Source organism: Pleurodeles waltl, chromosome 9, assembly GCF_031143425.1.
Source record: "Pleurodeles waltl isolate 20211129_DDA chromosome 9, aPleWal1.hap1.20221129, whole genome shotgun sequence".
NCBI lineage: Eukaryota > Metazoa > Chordata > Amphibia > Caudata > Salamandridae > Pleurodeles > Pleurodeles waltl.
The window spans coordinates 423,361,912-423,383,079 of NC_090448.1; the positions used below are offsets into that span (position 1 = coordinate 423,361,912).

Consider the following 21,168-nt stretch of genomic DNA (forward strand, 5'->3'; position numbering starts at 1 on the left):
CACTGCTACTCTTAGTCTGGCTGGGAACAACACCGCATAGGGAATACCCATTTCTCTAAGCTTCTTCTTCGCCTCTAGGATAGTAGCTTGTTGTACTTCTATGGAGAAGTTGGGGAAAATGCGCACTATGCTGTTCTTGACTGTGAGATCACCCCTCTTCCTGGCCTGGCTAAGGATGTAGTCCTGGTCTTTGCAATGCAGCACGCCGGCCACAACCAGGTGCAGCTGAGCCCCCGGGAGTAGTGGTCTTGCCGGTACCCTGTGTGCCCTTTCCTGATCGTAAGAAGGACAGAGGCCCTCAAGTGCAACCTCCATGCTTATCCAGTTCTCGAGGTATGACAGCATGTCACTGTTTTCTTCCTTTTCCGGTAGACCCAATACATGGATATTGTTTCAGCAGGATCTATTTTCAGCATCTTCTGTGCAAGATTCTAGTGTCTGAACTTTCATCTCCAAAGTGGCCAGGTGCTCATTGACCGAAGAGAATGCCAGGGGTACCTCAGTCAGGTCCCTTTCCATTGTCTATGATCTTCGCTCAGTGTTCCTATATCTGTTGCCAAGGTGTCTATTTTGGTTCCCAACACCTCTGTTGAGGCTGTTATGGTTTGTAGTATATCTTGGAGCGTCGGGCCCTCAAATGACTCCTGAACAATTATTGGTCTCCTGGGTGTGTTTCCCCCCATCCCCTGCATACATCGCAGATTCAGATCCCAGTTCTCTTTTCCTGTTGGATTTCCCCATCGTAGTAGTGCACATGTATCCCAGGGACCTGTAGGTTTGTTGTCTTGCTAATAACACCCCCTAGTCAAGGAGGCCACTAGCACCATGTTGTCAGCCAGTTGCGCATTCAGGCTGGGGGCCAGGGGTGTCCTCCCCTCAGGTCAGCTGTGCTGGTGACTGTTGTCACTGGTGCGGGTCCTCCGGCACTGCTCCACTCCTAACCTCGCCTGAGCCTCTAGTTCAGTAGTCAATATGGGCTATTTGTTGTTCGCCAGGCCCGGTTTTTCAGTGCTCTTTTGTGAGCGGGGGTCAGCGTTTCCCTCCAGCGGCTGGAAAATGGATAACAATAATAAATTGCTCCTCTGGTCTCCCACACTTCTTGTATTCCCCGGTCTCTGTGCTTCTCAACCCCCCTCTGCTACATTTGGTGGCAATTCGATAGCAAGTTGCTGTGGTTCTGTGTGGTGCCCTTAGTGGGTCCTCAAGGGATCCCTGTCGTCTGCTTGTCAGTCTTCGCCAGCGATTGTGGGCCATATCTTGCTCACAAGTTACCACTGCCCCAGTTTAATCATGCGTTTACTGCCACTTACTTGTTTGTGCAGTCAGGGTTCGGGCATTTATTTATCGTACTCAAATCGCCTTTGTAGTTTCTGTGCTTGCTTCTGCAATATGGAGCCCGTGCCTCTGGGTGCCTTTCGCAAGGAGCTCATCACCATGTGAGTACACTGTTTCTTCAACTGCTGCTCAGCACTCTGCCTCTTACTGCAATTTCACACCGGCTCCCCTCCAATTTGCTTTGCATCCCTTGGAGTTGGATGTCCAATCGTTTGTTTGCCACTAAGCTTACGACCTCCCACGTGTCTACTCCAGAGGGATTCAGCGGTTGTAACCGGGCAGATTTCCTCAGGCACCGGTCCACGGTCTACTACTCAACCGCATCTGCCATCTTGTCCGGTATGTCTTGCGGCTCGTCTCCGATCATCGGGTGTGCTCAGGGCCTCCTCTGGGCTACAATCTGTTCTCCCACTGGGCTGTGTTGTCTCGTGTGTGAGCGTCTCCTTTTTCTGTGCTCTCCACACAGGCTTGTAACATCAGGATGGTGCTGGATGGGGGTTACGAAGCAGGAGCTCCTTTTTCTTGCTCCCCATGCCATTGGCGTCAAGCCACGCCCCCCTGCATAATGCCTGTATCATGGTTTCTGTGGGTAAAATTGGGTTGTTTTGTTGAGGGAGGGTGTGAACCCTCTTCAAGCAATAGCCACAATCCCCATCAGGGTGAACCACTAAAGTCACTAAATTTAACTGTGCTTAACCCTCTGGTAGCTTTGCATAAAGGCAATCAGGCTTAACTTAGAGGCAATATGTAAAGTAGATGGGCCCAAGTCACAAGTTTCAATTGACTGTGATGGACTGTGGGCCGGATACAGTACTCTGTTTAGTCTACTGATAAACTACTCTGTTGCTTGGACTTCGATATGCAAAATCCTTGAGCCCCCAGGGCTTGCGAGGATTTGTGCTACAATGCATCAACGTTGAGGATGGCATGCATTGAGTCGGGCTGGTGCCAGTGTTGAGCTGGGTCACATCGAGATGTAGAGAGTTGCGTCATCATCTAAGAAGCCTGTAATGCCCCTGTGGCTTCCTCAGGGGGCCAGCCCAATGACCCTTAGCGACTTTATGAAGTCCTGGGAGCACACAGGCAGACTGGTCTCAGCAGAGCAGCTCACAGCAGCAGAGTCCTGGTGGATCAATAGCAGGCCTTAGGCAGCAAAGCAGTCCTTGGTCAGCAGGGCAGACTTCATAGCTGGGCAGGCCTTCTACCTGGAAGTCTCTACAGATCCAGAAATGATCTGAAGAGTTGGGCCTGAGGGTCCAATATTTATACCTGGTGACTTATTTGAAGTGGGAGAAGTTTCTAGAGTTTCCCAATGAAGAGGTGTCTGGAATTCCCTGCCTCCCTCCCCTAGTCCCAGTCTGTTGGGGGCACAATAGGCTAGTGTGAAGTCATTTGTATGTAAGCTGAGCCAGTGCCTTTAAAGTGCAAGTGTGGCTGGTGACAGTCCCCCCCACCCAATCAAGTCAGAGATGTCCCAACTTGCCAGCACCCAGACCCTCGTTTGTGATACTGTCTAGGAGGATAGGCCAACTGGGGTTGGGAGGGTGTTATTTTAGCCTATGTGGGAATCGTTTCATGTTGTGAGTGAGGACTACTGAGGTGCGATTATTGTGTTATGGGACACAATGCCTGGTTGTATGATGGGTGAGGGTATGTGAGAGACAGATGTGTATATTATAATTCTAATAAGAAGTAACTAACTTACTTTGTTAGGGAGGATGTATGCCTTGTGTCTGTACACCAAAGAGTGGGCTAATGAGAGAAATAACATTAATCCATATAGGGACATGCACCAGGCAGACATACTGTTGAATGAGTAAAAGGATACCTAAGGGCAAGAATGGGAGTTGGTGACACTGGCAGTAGCCATGCACCAATTTATTGTTTACGTTCTATGTATTTATTTATTTTTAAAGGCCGTGGCACTGCCCACTATTGGATAACTACACCCAATGAAAGAATAAGGAAGTGGAAGAGCTATCAATGCTGGCAACCTGAGCAGAAACTACACAAACCTAATTGTGTCTGTTGTCCATGCTGCACCTGTTCTATGTGTGAGGGAAGTTTCAACTCAAGCTGCTTTATGTTCACTATCTGCCTATTTCACCCAGTCCTTCATTAATCATGCTGGACCAGGCCATACAAACACCCTGCAGGGCGAAACAGTCTTGTTAAATTGCCAGTCAAGTCACGTTAATGCATGAGAGAAGGTTATTACTAAAATAAAAGATTAAGTTAATTAGACTAAGAAGGCAATAGAAACACAAATCTCCATAAAACAGTCAATTACATAAAAAATCATTCGTTGCACATAAACAGATTTAATCTTATCTTGCTGTACTAATGCCTTGAGGTTTTTGCAAGAGGCACAGATGTAATTGTAGTAAAAACTGTATAAAAGAGATTAATAAACCCTACAGTTTGTGGGCAATTGATAATTAAACACAATCTTAAATGTGATTTTGTTAATGTTATTGAATCAAAAGAAATAATAAGAATAATAATACTATTATTACTGTTCATGGTTTTCCTAGAAAGAAATTCGCATGAATGACAAAATTCTGCTAATGGTTTTCATAGAAAGAAATTAGCATGAATGACTGAATTCTGCATCCAGTAATTCAGTGATATGATGTAGCAAAGGTGGGAATCAGAACTTGTTAATTACTGTTGCTATGTCTTAAAGGAATTCCAGGCTGTTCTCTTTGGGTTCTCTGATGGTCTGCAGGAGCAGTGCTGACAGGAGGGAGCAGGGCTTTGGGAGGGAAGGCACAGAGTGGTGGGGATGGCTGGTAGAGGGCCTGGTATTTTTTCAGATTTTGGTCTGGGAGGAAAGGCATTGTCATCTAGAAATCCCCATTATTCTCTGCCCCTGCATACCAGTTGAACCCCTATATAACATAGAGATGGGTACAAAGTGAATTATGGGGTTGGGCTACACCTCGGGTTCTGAGAGATATCCTAGACAGCTCAAACTTCACTTTTGTTGTCTATTTGATGTCCCTCAGAACCCCTCAATGAGAACCATCCCCCAATCCACTGTTACCTGTCTATAATTCAATATATTATTATTGTCATTATTATTATTAGTGCTCCATGACTCATTATTCCCCTGCCCCAAACAACATCTGATGGCTCCATGTATAGGCAGTGTCTCCATAGGCAAGAAGCATACTGAAAACTGATAAAAGAAAGATGGCCATACTAGTCTCTGTTTGCTACCTATCTGGCTCAGGCCCTGCTCCATGTCTAGGTGCTACAGCTGAAAGCACCAGTTTTTGTGCTACCCACAAAATAAGCACCAACAGTACTGTAGTGAGGCCCTTTTGTACCCACTTTAGTTCTGTACTTTAGCTTTGCTTTATATTTTATATTTTACACATTTTAGCTGCAGGGCTTTTTAGCAGTTATATTTTACGCACTTTGCTTGCATGATATTACTGTAGAAGTTGCTTGCTTTAGTTAGCCTTTTTTCCACATATAATCAGTGCATTCTTTTCAAGGCTAGGAACATAGTTCACAATATCCTAGTGCTTGCATTTCCCGTTCAGTAGACAGCTTCTAACATCTAGAGCTGTGCTTCTAATGCAGCGTGGCTTTTATTATATAAGTGGTGCACTGACCCGGAAGGGACAGAGGGCCACTCCAGCCGTAACCGTCCTAGGACAAATGCTGTGTTCGACATGCAGCTCTGGTGGCACTAATCTTCTGGCCTCCTGAAGGAGTTGCCATCCACACATCAGGCTGACTCCTGACGCAGTTTCCAGGTATGGGGCTAAACCTAATCCCATATTTTGGGCAAAGGCAGGGAGTACATCCACTATGCTCTCAGTATAGTCTTAGGGTTATGTAGGAACATCTAGAAATCATTTAGCATGGTTCGTTTATTCATCTTCCTTACCATATTTGTAATGCTGGTTACTTTGCGTTGTTTCATCTTCCTAATTATTGCAGCTCATTCTTTCTACGCAAGATTACTATTGTTTTAATAAATGTATTGAAAACATATCTCATATCTCTCTTTTGTTTCGCCTGGACAAGCATGAGTAATATAACAAAAGGGTGAGATAGGTATCCACGACTTCACTGGGAGTCAGAGTTTCATGTTCAGGTTGCCACAATCACCTTCCTCCATGGTAGGGTTAGGTGTTTAGGTGTGGCGCTGTGCGATAGTTAGGAATTGGGATTACAGCTCCAGATGGTGTGGACGAACTCAGTCTCTCACATTCTGAAGTCCTGCCATCCTAATACGCAGTCATATTTTCCGAGCAGGAACCGTATAACAGTACCCTTTCACTTATCTCCATAAGGATGGCCACGTCAGCTCAGATGGTCATAGTACTATCCTACCATCTCACTACCCTTCGTCCTTAGTTTCAGATGTCACACATCAGCAGCTTGTTCACTCCACTGCCCAGCACCCCAAACTAGCACCACCAGGCCCTCTTTGGAGGGACAGGGACACACTATCTGTGAGCTCCAATTGCTCCAGGAAGTCTATAGTTACCCCCAATTCAAAGCACCATACATGTCACCACTCCCATTTAAAGCAAGAGACTCCCAATTTTTTAAGCAAACAAAGGTTTTATTTCGGTTTCGGCATGCTTCTCACTGCACGTATCCTTAAGCATAGAGCCCCTGTCACAGCTTATATACACTCTCTTTGGTTAATTTTCTATAAACCAAACTTCTTAGTTCATTAGTTTCGGAGCACACTGTAATGTATTGGTTTGTTTAAAATAAACTAGGATTCTCTTCGACTTTACCTTCCTGCAATCATTTTATAACAATATTTGTGCAGTCTTTGTTTTGATACTTTGATAAAGTCCTGTGGCGTATTACCTCAATGCTTTTCAAGTGGCTCATTGTCAGAAAAATAATTATCATATGTTGTGCACATCTGTAAAAAGTATAAACAACATGCAATCACTAAACACAAAGTGGAGATAGGTCAAAAAACGTTTTGAGAAGCAGCAGAGTGAGCAACTAGATTTCTCATTGTTAATGACTCCATAATCTGTGAAATTACATAGCTTGATGAAACAGCTTCCTTATGTACTGTCCACATCACTAGATTAATTATGAAACGTTCATGTACCTCCATGATTACTTACTAGAATACAATTGGAACAACAGTTTAATAAGCAAGTATAAACAGTAGCTGAGAGAGATTAAGGTCACAATTACATTTTAAGATTTGGCCTTCATACTATCATACAGGGAAACCACCAAACACTGGAAGGCCCCCTGGAGTCCTCGTAATCCCAACTGGCATACAGAACTAGCGAGATGGGCGGAATATGAGGGTTAGATACTGTAGAGGGAAGCTAGATGGGGCCAAGGCTAGCAAGACACAGCCCGAGCTTGGGCAGCACTAGTGGATTGCTTGAGAGACCCAGACCTTCCATCATGAATGACATCCTCAGGGAGATCACCAGCTCCAGTCTCTCCCTAGAACTATGGGTGCAAGCACAAACAGAGTCCTTAAACAAGGCAACTCAATGACTCCGCCGCTGGATGTGCACTCTCAATCTTCCTAATAGCTGAATCTAACGACGGGACAATTATGGATTTGACTTTACTACCTGATGTAGAAGATTTATTTTGGGCATGGCTCAGGGAGGTAGGGGATGGCAAGGAGTTTGGGATATTCAGTTATCAAGGTTTTGAGAGAGAGGTGGATAAACTTGCCTTATTGTACGGCAATTATATCACAAATGTGGTTGCTGTTTGATGATGATGCAAAACTCAGTTAAATCTGTTAAAAACAGCAGATGAGAGCTTAATTCATCTGTATGGTTCTCTCTGGTAACATATTGTAGTTTCATCACTCTGTAATGTAAACTCTTTCCATCACCATGTAGTGATGTAATGTCTAATTTCAGTTCCCACACCATCATTGTATGCATTTCAAGTGTGTAAGTCGATCTGTACTTGTGACAATAGATACACTCAGCATGTTGCGTTTTTGTGAATCCTGTTTCTTGATCTCAGTGGTTTGGAGATCCTTCTTATTATCATGGTACAATATGTGCACATGAGCTTCTTCCTACACAGTCATAGACTCAGAAATCACGTCATCCATATATTCTTTGCGTGGGTGCATCTTAGTTTATATGGTTGTGTTGCAACAGAGTTGTCCATGATGTATGTGATGACGTAGTCCTGTTGTCCCCCATTTTTAGGAAGTCTGGTGTTTATGTTTATTGTAGTGTCCTTTATAGTCACAAACGTCTGTTAAATACAGGGGTAAAATGTATTGGGAAACTTGTATTTGTATAACTCAATAGAATGGTGTGTGAGTTAATAGGATCTCTTTCAACTCATCACACAATTTATAAATCAAGTAACCTTCTGAACAATGATAATTATGCATGTAAAAACATGTGTGACGCTTTGAATACAGTGCTAAAGAAACTGGGGTACTTAGGCAATAGATGTCTCTTCCCTGGTGGGCCCCATACATTAGGTGTGTGTGTGTGTTTGTGTCTGTCATACAAAAGGGATAGGCTGATATCAAGAGTGTTCTTGAATATTAACCTTCTTAAACTGTCACAAACATTGTACTATAAAATGTGTACAGTATTCAGTACAAAAGCTTGATTTCTCAGAAGAGGAAAACTGATATTATGTCAAAGAAAACAGGTTGTTTTTAACCTGCCATTCAAGTCTCTTGGTTGTAAACAGTCAATATTTGTGATCCCAATGATTTTCCTCCGCAATAAATATTTCCTACTGTCAGTTTCATGTATTTTCTTTATTTCTCCCAATGTACAAGACCTCTATTTATTTATGTTGTATCAGGTTTCTAATATGTGATTTGCCATCTTTCATTTGCATGTTGCATTTTTGTTTGTTCCCACATGTATTAGCCCACAGATGCACCAGGAAATAACTGCAATTCTCTGTATCAGAAGTGGCCTGGTGTGGCAAACATTTGGATTTTTCTGTGTGCAGACAGGTAATCTTGTTGCCTGTTATGGGACAATTATTGCGTGGAAATATGTTTTTTTCTTTTTTTCTTGGTGTTCTATGTATTCACAGTATCCCTGCTGATAAGCTCCTTTATTTTCTTGTGCCGTCTTGTGTGAAGATGGGGTTATCATGAAAATTGGCTTTGAAATCAGTTTCTGACCTTAGTAAATCCCAATGGTTAATTATTGTCTTTTTATTAAATGTATTCTGTGGTGGAAGGTTTTGAAACACATACTTGTCTCTTGTCTGATTTGTTCTGTTTTTAAAGCTGTTTTTATTTAGCTTGCTCAAGTGTTTGCCCATGGTACCCTCTTGCTTGAAATTGCTGGCATATATTTGTTTCTTGTTGTTCAGATACAATGTGATCTAAACATATGTGCTTAATTCTCATAAGATGTGAGTATGTTAAGGTATTTTTCAGGAAGTTAATAGAAAATGTTGTCATGTAAATGTAAGGTGTATTGTGGCCTCTTCTCTTTTTTCCTCGTTTTGTGGCCTGATACAGATAAATGAACATCCTATAAATGTATGTTGTCCTCTCTGATGGCCTCTGTGAACTGTTTCCTGAGATCTTTGGAAATCAAGTCTGAGAGTCTATTGCATACATATATTTTTCTCTGTTCCAGTCCATATCATGAAAACATCATCAGTGTAGCTTAGATAAATCAATGTGTCTCTAGTCCAATTAGAATATTCAAATATGTATTGTTCTTTGGATCTACATATAAAAATATTTGCAGAGCTTTCTGCAACACATAAGCCAGATGATGTACTGTTTAGCTGGATAAATTGATTTTTCTCCCATGTAAAAAAGCTATGGTACAGAGTGAAGTGTAGTTGTTCTACTAGGAACATATTGTTCGTTCCTTCTCTCTTGATGTGTAGGAACATCCATTTGAAAGCCTTTCATTTGTTGGTTTTAGATTTTAAAAAGTTGAGTCTCTTATGTAGTGCTAGTGTTCTATACTGCTTCTTTATGAAAATGGTTGATATGTTTACCAACTGGTTATTGTATAGAATCTGAAACTGAGTTGATGACCTAATAGCTGCATTAGTAGGACTCTAGTAAATTTTGAGTAACATGAATCCTGCTGCATTAAGGATTGTTTTGTGTCAAGTACTCTCTGGTTGTTTTAGTTATCCTTCTCAGTCTCGCCCTCTATGTTGTTCAGAGCTTCTAGTATGGTTTAATTGGGAACAACCAATAGTCCCAAGTATGTACTTATGTTATTCAAATGTACCTTAAAATTTCTAGATAAAAAATGTCCATTACCTCAACAGTGCTCCCTTTGTCAACCATTTGAAACACATGGTTGCATCTCTCAGGAAATTTTTTAATGTGATGTTTTGCTTTTGCCTGAACTCAGGGGAATCGATGCCAAAGAATGCAGCACTTTTAGTCTGAGTAATTAATTTATTGAGGCACTTCCCAAATATAAAAAAAAAACACACAAATATACGAAAATAAGCATTTAGCTAAAATGAAGTAAGACGTGTATTCAAAAATAACCATAGCAGTTAAACAATCACAGACAGAAATGTGCAAACATCAATAGTGAATATAAATATAAATAATTAAACGTTTATATGCATCACCATGGGCATTAAATCCATCATCCTCATCAGCCACCGACCGGGGAACCCACAAACAGCCAAGGCAGGATTACTCTCACATAGGATCAAAATGTCCCGGGCAACGCATCCGCTCCACAGGTGAGTTTCTGTCTTAGTGCCAAGTCTCCCCGTCTTTCATACCTTAAACAAGCTAGGTGAGTATTATAGAAAGCCTTCCCCTCTGTTATGAAATCATACGCTGGCTGTACTTGGTCTACGTCAAAAACACACAAAAGAACTGGCCAGGCCCCAATGCGGATTCTGGAGACAGAGCTGTACCTTCCTCTGACAAAAACATTCTCACCTTTATGCCCTGTTATCTCATATGTGTTCCAGCATGGTATGACCCTGTTCTGGTGAGAAAAGCAAAAAGAAGCTCAGAATGGAAAAACAAGTTATGTGTGGAAAAACACTGCGCTGCCGTAAAGGCAACTGAAACATGGCACAAAATGGAGTTAATGGTGAAGTTGGAGTCGGTGGTTAAATACACATAGCATTACATGTGGTTCTTTTACTGTGGCTTGGGTTTCCTCCTTTTTGGAATTTGTTCAGAGTCATTATTTTTAAAGCATTCATCACCATAGCTTCAAGTATATCAAGAGTTTTAGCTCTGATGGGTGGACTGAACATTGATTTTAGTTTTGACACCTTGTATTCAGGGCTTTCGGGTTGCATTGTGAAGTAATTTTCGATATTCTGATAAGAGGCAGAGTTCTCATAAACTTGCAGAATGCTATCCCCATCTAAAGGTGGTTGAAATTGTAGGTTGGTACAAATGTTGTGATTTTTTGTAAAACGTCATCCTCAATCTTGGTTAACACTCTCGTCAAGATACTTTTTATAAGTATGACGTTATTTGATGCATCTTTTTTACTTCTTCATCTGTAGAACTGCTGTTGGTACTTGTTGTTTCCCAAGATGATGAATGGATGATCTATTTATTCGCCTACACTTCTGAAGAAGTATACGCTTCATTTAATTTATTATCTATTGTGTAAATGTTTTATTTTATGATTTTTCTTTCTTGGATTTCTTTGGTGTATATGTTGATTGTCTTAATCAGCTCATCGAAGAGCTTTTTTTCTTAGGCCCGCTCTTCTAATTATTTGCATAGCTGTTCCTAAGAATTTTTTATTTCATCCTCCAAATTTTATTTTCTCATGCATAAAACTTCCACTAAGTCAATGCGAGTTCCAAGGAAATTTATTTTGCCCATTTTTTTCAACTCTCCTTTTTATATATTACCAAAGCATGTGTGAATTACCTCCATTGATTAAGTATTGCTGTTGGTCTTCAGTGTGGAGAGCTGATATCCAGATGGCAGGGAACTTGAGCAAACTGTGAGTAGTGTTACCACCTAACAGGAATTATACCCCCCTGACTAGCATTTTAATTTAAAACTGGTAAAATAGTCATGAAGATACATTTCTCCCTTTGAAAAGTAAGCTGAATTAAAAAAAAATACAGGATGAAAATGTGAAAAGTACTTCACAGCTACCTAATCTATTGATTATTGATGTTTAGGGTGCAGAGCGGCTGAACTGCAATGTTAAAAAGAATAATGATGAAATGAGGCCAAGTGGCCAAAGCCATCAACTTTGGAACTGGCTTGAGTCGCTGCATCAGCTCAATATTCTGTACGTATGGGCAAATCACTTAATCTCTCCATGTCTAAAAAAACGAATCTCTCTTTTTTGTAATGTAATTTGGTGCTCATGCCTGGGCAAAGTTTGTGCCATGTAAACCTGATAAAAATAAAAAAGGTAAAAAACTAAAGAAGTAATGTAGATTTTGCACCAAACTGTTATTTAAGTAACATCTCTTGGCACTTCCATTCAGATCTAGAATTAGTCTGACCCAGTAAAATATGCTGAATTTGTCCTGATGTAATGTTCTGACATTGAAACACAATTCAGCAGGGCCCACACATTGTGTGCTTTCTGTTCAGAGCCGCAACATGCATTAGGTGGTGAGGAGGCTTTCTCATTTTCCCTTCCATCTAGGCTTGAAAGCAAAGTCCTGATTTAAACATCCTTTCTTTTGTTCAAGTATCTCGGCTGAGTGCCATTTATTTTTTACTTAATTCTTTTATAGCACTACTCATCCCAGTGTAGGGTGCTTGAGGGCTGTATATCATAAAGACATAGTAAATCACACGAGTGTTTAAATCAATACAGGAGATCTTACAAAAGACACTGATAGTTATAAAGTGTGTAGGAGTCATATATTATCAATACTTATAAACGTTATGTGTTAAGAGTGAATGGTCAAGCGAAACACCAAGTCAGGATTTAAAATGTAATACAGTGATTGGGTCTGTCTGTAGTAGCACAACTTTATTGCTACCCAAACACAAACTCAGAGTAACAACAGATTGAGAAAAAAACAATAAGAATCTAAACCTATGACTTGTACTCCTTGATGCCGTTTCATAGCTCACTATGCTATATTAGGATTGCAATTTATGAAGTGGTGGTTACAAAAGTATCTCTGCATCATAAGCAGTAATCCACTTTTTGTCTACATAAAATACAAATCTGTGATCTGCATGCTACAAGATGTGCTTTGCAGCAAGCACATTACCATTACGTCCCTTGTCCTCAACCCAGTCCTAACCAAAGGAGTTATTGCCTAATCCAAGACGGAAAACACTTCCTAGCCCCACCCCCTCTCCAGCCAAGGCATATAAGCCACATACCTTACCTTAGTGCTTCCCCGTCTTGTTTCCTGTCTTTGTCGGGACTTGCAGAAGACACTGAGGTAGCTGCCAGGCTTCTCACCTCCATCATGGCATCCCCATGTGCAGGCTCAGAGGGACCCTGGGACCTTCTAGGGAGCACCAGTCAACACTGGGATCTGCAGTGGGCCTCCCATGATGTCCTGTAGGCAGGTAGCAATGGGTCACCCTGCTATTCCCAGTTACCCACCGGGTGCGGGGGAGTGCACATTGCAGAATGAGGATACTCTGATCTTAGCATCGCACTCTGATTCGCAGTGTGTTGACTGCCTCCTTTGTCCCCATGGGGGTTACTTGGTTATGGAGCCTTCAGCTGGCTAGAAAAACTTGGTCACAGCCATGCTAGCCATGGCGCTCTGTTTGTTGGAGGTCCACTAATGAGCAGCAACTGTTGGGCAACATTCAGCATGTGCGAACGTTGTACGCCATGGCATGCTTGGAGTGGCCCGGTCCCTGGAGTGATACTATGTGGGACACTGAGTTGGAGTCGGCCTCAGGTCGCATTCACGAGTACTGAACAGATTTCTATGTTCATGTGTTTCACAAGGCGGCTGTTGCTACATTTTTTAGGTGATTGATTCTCTGCTGTTAGTGCATTCACTTGCGCGCGCTCAGCATAAAAGAGTGCAATGCTGACCACCTTTGTCTTACTCTGCAGGTGCACATTTAGTGGTGTGTTCTGTTCTGTGAACGATGGGGAAAAATGCTGCTAAACAGTGGCATTGCCCCTCTACTTCCCCAATTTCTTCCTCTTCTTCTTCTTCATGGTTGCTGACCTCTTCTCCACCTCCTTCCAAGAAGTAACGGTTGTGAAAGGGGGTAAATTGAGACAGGTTATTGTGGAGACTGTCTTCTCTGAAGAAACAGAAAGGGTATTTCATGTTTCGAGGGCACAAGATCTTTACTCTGATATTTTAAGTTACACTTCATCTAATGATTCTTCGCAAGGTTCTCTGGATCATAAAGGCAAATACATTTCTAAAGAAGTGTTGTCTGAATTACTAGTCCATAATCGGGAGAATATGGGATTTTCTGCAGAAGCTGTGCCCAGTACTTCCAGGGAGACTGTTTTGCCTCAGTTCAAGAAGCTGCCTAGTACCGCCTTGCCCATTCATCAATTTGCCATGGATGCGTTGTTGAATGAGTGGAGAGATCCTGAGCATATTACATTGCCCTGTTTTATGGCAAAACTTTACACTTTGGAGGAGATGGAGGGTAAGCTACCTGAGACCTTTCACGTGGATTCCATTCTCGCTAGTCTGGTGGGTAGACCATCAATGGCTGAGGAGAATATTGTAAAGGATGTGGCGAATAAAAATGTGGATTCTTCTGTGAAGAAGGCTTATGCTGGAACGCATCTGGCATTGCGTGCTGGTGTACATGGTGCTTATGTGGCACAATCTTTGCTAACAGACTTTAAGACCTTTTTCAAGACTATGCAAGAAGATGGCCAGTGTCCTGACCTCTTGGAGAGACAGTCGGAGTATATTTTTGAATGGTTGGAATACTGATTACACACAGTGATCTGTGGCATTGCTTATGCCTTTTGCAGTGTCTCACCTGTTTGGCCGTGAACTGGAGGAGAATGTACATAAAGTTTTTAAGGAAAGGAAGCATTCTTTATCCTTTCAGAAACATCAATGTGCTAAACATTCCATTTTTGTGTCCTACTCCACGTCCTTTCGTCAACATTCTCGCAGGCAGCCGCCCTCTGTAGGGAGTCAGAAGTTTCAAGGAAAGGGATTTCAAGGGAAGTTTCAGAAGAAACAGCGCATTGAGCCAGGACTTGACAGGTAGAGGTCTTGACTAAATCACCAACACCCACCCCCTCCCTAGAGGACCACTTGTGGTTGGTGGGAGACTCCATCTTTTTCGGGACAGTTGGGGTCTCACAATGTTCGATAAATGGGTGCTGAACATTCTGGACGAAAGTTACTGGATAGAGTTTGTGACCTCCCCTCCTTCTGGAACTGTTGTGACCCTGGTCCTAAAGAACCCAGTGAAACAGAAAACTTTGCTGATGGGTATCCAATCACTTCTCTAGAAAAAGGCTATTGTCCTAGTGCCACCTGCCCAGAGGGAGAAGGGAGTATATTCCATTGTATTTCTAGACTCGAAGATAACAGGGGATTTCCGGATAGTGATCAATCTCAAACCTCTGAACAAGTTTGTCTGGAAGATACCTTTCAAGATGGAAACCCTGCAACGCATCATTCCATTGGTACAAAAGGGTTATGTCATGTCCATGTTGGATTTTCATGATGCATTTCTTCATATCCCCGTAGCCCTGGAGTCTCAGATGTTTCTGCGGTTTGCTGTGATGGGTCACCATTGGCAGTATTGCGTCCTACCCTCCGGCCTTCGATCCTCACCCAGAGTGTTTATGAAGGTGGTAGCTCCACTGGTGACTCGTCAACATACCCTGGGAATATCCATATTCCCCTACCTAGATTACAGGCTCCTTCAGTACCTGTACTGCAACAGCATCTAACTCTGGGCATTAATTTGCAAGCAGTTCATTGCTTTCTCCTGAATTTACCAAAATGCAACTTCCAGACAGAAACTCGGAAACTGTTTATTGGAGCAGAATCCGACACAATTCAGGACAGGGTGTTCCTTCCTCAGTCAAGGATCATGAGGCTGCAGTCTTTGTTATAGGCTTTGTTGGTTCAGCAATTTTCCTTACTTTTTTCATTGGATGGAAGTCTGGGGCCATATGGTGGCCACTGTATTCATGGTCCAATGGGCTTGTCCACATCTAAGACCGCTACAGTGGCATCTCCTCAAATTTGTCCAGTTTCCCATTCGGAACATGTATCGGAAGATTCCAGTGTCAAAATAAATTTTCCCCAGTCTGCAATGGGGCTAGACTCATTCAATCTCAGCAGGGGTATGTTGATGCATGACTCCCCTCCAATTGTGCTGGAAACAGATGTGAGCGACCTGAGGTGGAGAGCTATTGTAGATCAAGGGTTGGTCCAGTGTTGTTGGCTTCCATCTGAAGCAAGACGCTTCTCCAATTGAAGGGAATTGGCAGTATTGGAGACAGCCCTATGCCATTTCCAGACAGATCTGTTGGGGTGCAACGTCTTGGTGTGCTCGGATAATATAGTGATTGTTGCCTACATCAATCATCAAGGCAGTACTCATGGTCGGTCACTCAACCAGGTGGCTTGTTCAATTGCACACTGGGCAGATAGTCATCTTCAATCAATCCATGCTCAACCTATCAGGTGGGTGTGGACAATGTGGTGGTGGACTCCCTGAGCCGGACGTTTCTATCATCCGTGGACCTGAGACTCTGCCCTCAGGTGTTTTTTTTTATTTGCTGCAGGTTCAGGTTTTCCCGGTTGGATCTGTTTGCTTCCAGGGCGAACTCGCTTCTGCCGCTGTTCTGTTCTGGAAGTCCAGAAGAAGGGGTTTGGGGAGTGGACGCCTTGTCCATCCAGTGGCCATTGGGTTCCTATATGTGTTCCCTTCCTTTCCCCTCATTCAACCCTTTTCGATGAAGGTCCAGCTAGAAAGGGCGCAAATGGTGGTGGTGCTTCCCTTTGGCCTCGGAGGTCTTGGTTCCCTTTGCTACGGAGCCTAGCTGTTCATCCTCCTTGGATTCTGCTGAGGGTCCCCTCTTCCTTGAGACTCCTGGGCCCACGCATGCCTGTTTCCTTAACACTTGTAGTTTGGATGTTGAACGGAGGACTTTGCTGAGGCAAGGCTTGCCTTCTCATATTATTTCAGTGATGCAAGGTTCACATAGCAAGTCTACACTGCCCTCTTATACGAAACACTGGGCAAATTTTGATTCCTGGTGCTCCCTTCATGATCTTTTGTCTGTTTCCTGTGATGTCTTGGCTATCCTGTAATTTTGTATAGATTGGTTTGAGAAGGATTATGCACTGTCTACCCTGAAAGGTCAGTGGGCATTTTGTGACCCTGTCTCTTTGTCCAAGTCTGCGAAGCTCTGGTGTCCAGACTGTTTCGCAGCTTCTTTCTGTCCACTCCTTGGGTGAAATCTTCTGTCCCTTCATGGGATCTTTCCTTCGTTCTTCATCCTCTTCAGTCTGCACCCTTTGAGCATCGGTCCTCAGAGGATCTAAAATGTCTTTCTTTTAAGGTTGCCTTTCTGTTGTCTATTATATCTGCTAGGCGGTTAGGTGAATTGACTCCTCTGCGTTGGTCTCCTCCTTTTTTATGGTTTTTGGAGGATGTCGTAGTGCTGAGACTTGACCCAAGCTTTCTTCCTAAGATTGCTTCTAAATTCCATTCTTCACAAGAACTTCCCTTGCCTTGTCTCTGTCCTTCTCCTTCTCCTCATGAGGAGCATTTGCTGCAAACACTGGATGTTAAGCATGCCTTATATGCTGTTAATGTGGACAGATCTGCACCTTTTAGGACATCTGACAGCCTTTTTGTGAGTTTTGGTCTTGCAGGACGTGGGGAGGCAGCCTCTAAATTGACTCTCAGTCGCTGGATTAAGGATACAATTTCCTTGGCTTATCTAGGTTCTGGTTTGCCTTGACCTAAGGCTATCCAGGCTCTTTCAACTAGGGGCCTCTTGGGCTGCTTTTAAGGGTGTTCCCTTGGAGGAGATTTGCAGTACAGGTACCTGGGCATCTGAATCCACGTTTATCAGACGTTACCTGAACTGTGCACAACCTACCCACTTGAATTTGTCTGCCATGATTGTTGTTTTCTGTTTCAATAAATCACTGCATCTTACACTTGTATGCATGGTATGGTCTTTCGAGTGTTGGATTTGGTATCCACAAAGTCATTTTCTTTGGAGTTTTGTTTTGCATGCCTCATTTGGTCAGGACTTGGCCGAGGATGAGTAAAACTAAGAGTAATGAGGATTACCGGTAAGTAATCAGGGCAATAACCCTCTATGCTACTTATGAGTGCATGCTGTGACAGGACAAAACACAAACCTCTGCTGAAACTGCTGTAAGCATCAGTTATTATACATTATTAGAATCCCCAGAAATGTACTGGGCACACAAAGATCTTACTGTCTTATGCCTGCAATATATTTTAAATGCAGCCTCTTTATGATCAATTGAGTAAACCAGAACAGATTTATTTTCACTGTTGCCCTTATTATCAATTTCTTTGCAGCAGATTATACAAAAATAAATGTGTAAATTAACTGCTAATCTCCGTTTTTCATGACTCCGATCATCGTGACTTCCCCCACCTTTCCTCTGCCACACATTGACCCTGAATTTACGGGTTCAGGGGGTAATTTTGTAACAATTCCAGAACTTCTGGGCAATGTTGCTTGCTAAGACTGCTCATTTGGGTGAGAAAATCTACGTTTTTTAACTTAAATTGCAATAGTTCATCGGTTCCTCGCTTTGAAAATCCTTCACGTCGATGCAAGTCAACCTTTTTTCCGAGCTCCACCTATTTTGTTCCCAAACGTTAGGGCAGGGCACAGATGATACATCACAATAGCGCTGGAGAGAGAAAAAAAAAACGATCGGTAACGCATGCAGCTCTGACATCTGTTGCTCACGTCTGTTCAAGCGGGACCAATTAGAAGAGGAGAGTTTATGACTCCACCCACGAGAGGAGGAGTTACAGTGCACAACAAGATTCCCCTTGTGTTCTACCCGAGACGCCTGGCAGAAGAAAGAAGGAACTGTAATGCAGTGAAAGAAACCGGGCGTTAGAGAAACTGGAGCCCTGGTACTGCCGTCAGTGAACAGGCAAGTAATAAACAGCAGGGCTCCGTTTGTTCATCTTAGACCTCAAACCCTTCGTGGCTTTACTTTTAAAACTTCGGTGACAGAGTTTGCTATATGTGTTAAACTAATAACACTGCTGTTTGTGTCTACACTCTGAAGGTGAGGTAGTACTGTTTTTTTTGTATTTTAATTTGAATCAAATTCCCTATGAACTAGCGATAGAGTGAACTAGACCAAACATTCGCAAAGGGATTTGAATAGCTCTTGGCCCTGACAATGCTCCAATTTTTGGGTGGGAATGTTATAGATGTTGCATGGAATTCTGAGGAGAAACTACTGAAATATTTCAACATTTTATGCTCTGCCCCAATATCTAGGAGCGTTAAATCTCCGAAAGAGGTTATCAAGTGTATGTGGGTATATAAGGAAAAGATGTCTTTGTAACTCGGAAATGTTACTTTAACTGGGTACGCTGAGGAAGCATCCACTTGTCCCCAGCCTACCAAGGTGTTTCTTGTATCCTGAATGGCCAGTTCATTTCTGGTGATACAGGGATTATATGCCATTATTTTGAAAAACATCACACTTGAGTGAGAGGGATTAAGGGGTGATTCCTTTGTTACTTGTTTCTAACAGTTGGCAATTAAGATATGTATAAAGCAACGTTATTTATTTCATGTTTTATAGGAACCTTTACATGTCTTTTAGCCACTTCAGAGCGTTTTAAGGCACTTCTTACGACTGGCATTTTATTATACCTGGAAACCTGCCTCTCTTTTTCAACCCCAGGACCCTGGTAATCAGGGCCATCTTTAGTGCTGGTCGTGCCCAGTGCGACAATCTTTTTGGTGCCCCCCCCTTCTCGGATTCCCTCACTACCACCTGGCAAAAGTGCCCCTTATCTATCCATAGCCCTTCTTTCACATACATTTTATTTGTTTCAAATAGCTGGTAAAGGCTGGCTTTACTAATCTACTCAACTGTCCACATAAAATACAGATCTGTTCTTTGCAGCAGGCATATTAACCCTCTGCACTACCTTATGGTGAGTCATAGCTGCCACTGGACAAAACTCCGATTTAGCAGGTACGTAACTCTCTATGGTTAACTTGACATTTTAATTGCTGCCTGAAAGCTGGACGTACGAGGAACTTTGCAGCAGGTGCTTTTAAATTATAAGTTATTGCTAAACACAGCGCCCTCCTGGGGTCAGTTCCCAGTAAGGCCCACGCCCTAAAGCCAGCCTTACTTGTAATTTTGGAATGGGTGAATAACCGAGAATTCCTGTAGCTGCAGGGTGAACATCTAGACACTTACGTGAGGAGGATGGAGAAAGGGCTACCAAAAGAAATTTAGTAAACACACTGTAAGCAACAGACTGCTGATTAATTCTTCTTCAGCACTGGCATTTGGTTGATGGCAGAATTGAAGGGCTGGACTGCGTTTTGCATTGTGCCAGACTGTGAGATTTCTAGGTTAGGCCTGCCTTTTTGTCTACCTCTGACTAGTGGTCAGAAGGTCTGGTGACAGACAAATGAGAAACCTCACGTCACTGTGTTTATGTTGTGGGTGCTTCTGCTTAAAGATAGCCCCATTTCCACCTGCTTTGAGAAGTATCACTTTACAAATAATCCTGTGCCAAGAGAGCAGAAGGAAAATGAGAACCAAGCCATCCCTGTTCTGAAGATTGAGTCAGTGTATCTTCATTTCCTCCTTGGAAGATGTGTATAAAAGTGGGAACCTAGCCAATCCACCTTGTTTCTGTTTCAAGTTCTTAATGACGAAGGAAGGGCAAACACTGCAGAGTACTCGAAGGACTGCTGTGTCACAAAGGCTGGTGTATGCCTGACAACTAGTCTACTAGATGTGCAGGATATTACCTGAAGTCTGCACTTTCTGCTGGAAGTATTGGGAGGCTGTCTAGGTCCTAGAACCCTGCCTGCCTCCTGAGGCTGAGAAAGAATATCCCTCACCCAGATGGAGGAGTGACTGCCTAGTAGAAGCAGGCTAGAATGTTCTTGGCCTCAGGATCACCCAGAGAAAGTGGACTGCCTGAGAGAGCAAAACCAGGAGCAACCCTTTCTCCAGTTGGTCTCCTGGTCTGCCTCCATGGTTCTCATTGAGAACTGCACCAAAAGATTACTGAAGTTTCTACTTCCACCACTTCTGTGGTACACAATTTGGTACTATCACTGATGGCGTAAGAAGCTGTTGTGCCGCTAATGTAGAGCAGATAGGCCTAGAAAGGCTGCAACAGCCAGGAATATACATTGGTCTGCATTTCCCTGGAGATTGATTGCAGCTACCTTGTGGTGGTACCCATCTGCACTGGCTAGGAAGTAGGCTACAATTGCATTGCCTCTGGGATCTGTCTGCAATGGCCCAGACATGGGCTGTAGCTACCTAGCCATGGGATTCAGCTGCACCAGCCTGTTGGTAGGCTGCAACCTTTCTTGTCATCGGCGAAGCATACTACACCATCCAAGAACCGGCCTGTGACTGCTGAAGAAGCTGGATCAGTACTAAAAGGCCACATCAAGTTCCACTTGTATGTTCCAGTGAGGCTGCACAATCTGAAGCAGCGGGCTGTGACTGACCTCCTCTGCAAGGCTTTAGGAACAAAATGCAAGTAACGTGGTGTAGGAGGCTGGACTGGCTTGTAGTGAGTACCAAGGGGTACTTGCACCTTGCACCAGGCCCAGTTATCCCTTATTAGTGTATAGGGTGTCTAGCAGCTTAGGCTGATAGATAATGGTAGCTTAGCAGAGCAGCTTAGGCTGAACTAGGAGACGTGTGAAGCTACTACAGTACCACTTAGTG

At 43.0% G+C, this 21,168-nt stretch overlaps 1 protein-coding gene across 2 annotated transcripts in view; it reads left to right on the forward strand.

The window, feature by feature from the left end:
• The first annotated feature begins 18,231 nt into the window (after positions 1 to 18,231).
• The window catches only part of PLD3 (phospholipase D family member 3), a 292,670-nt gene continuing 289,733 nt past the window's right edge, over positions 18,232 to 21,168 (forward strand). The window contains exon 1 of one of the 2 annotated variants that reach the window (XM_069207231.1): positions 18,232 to 18,369. The gene's annotated coding sequence lies outside the window, so the exon portion shown is untranslated. The remainder of the gene's footprint in view (positions 18,370 to 21,168) is intronic. The other variant, XM_069207232.1, reaches the window with a different exon arrangement.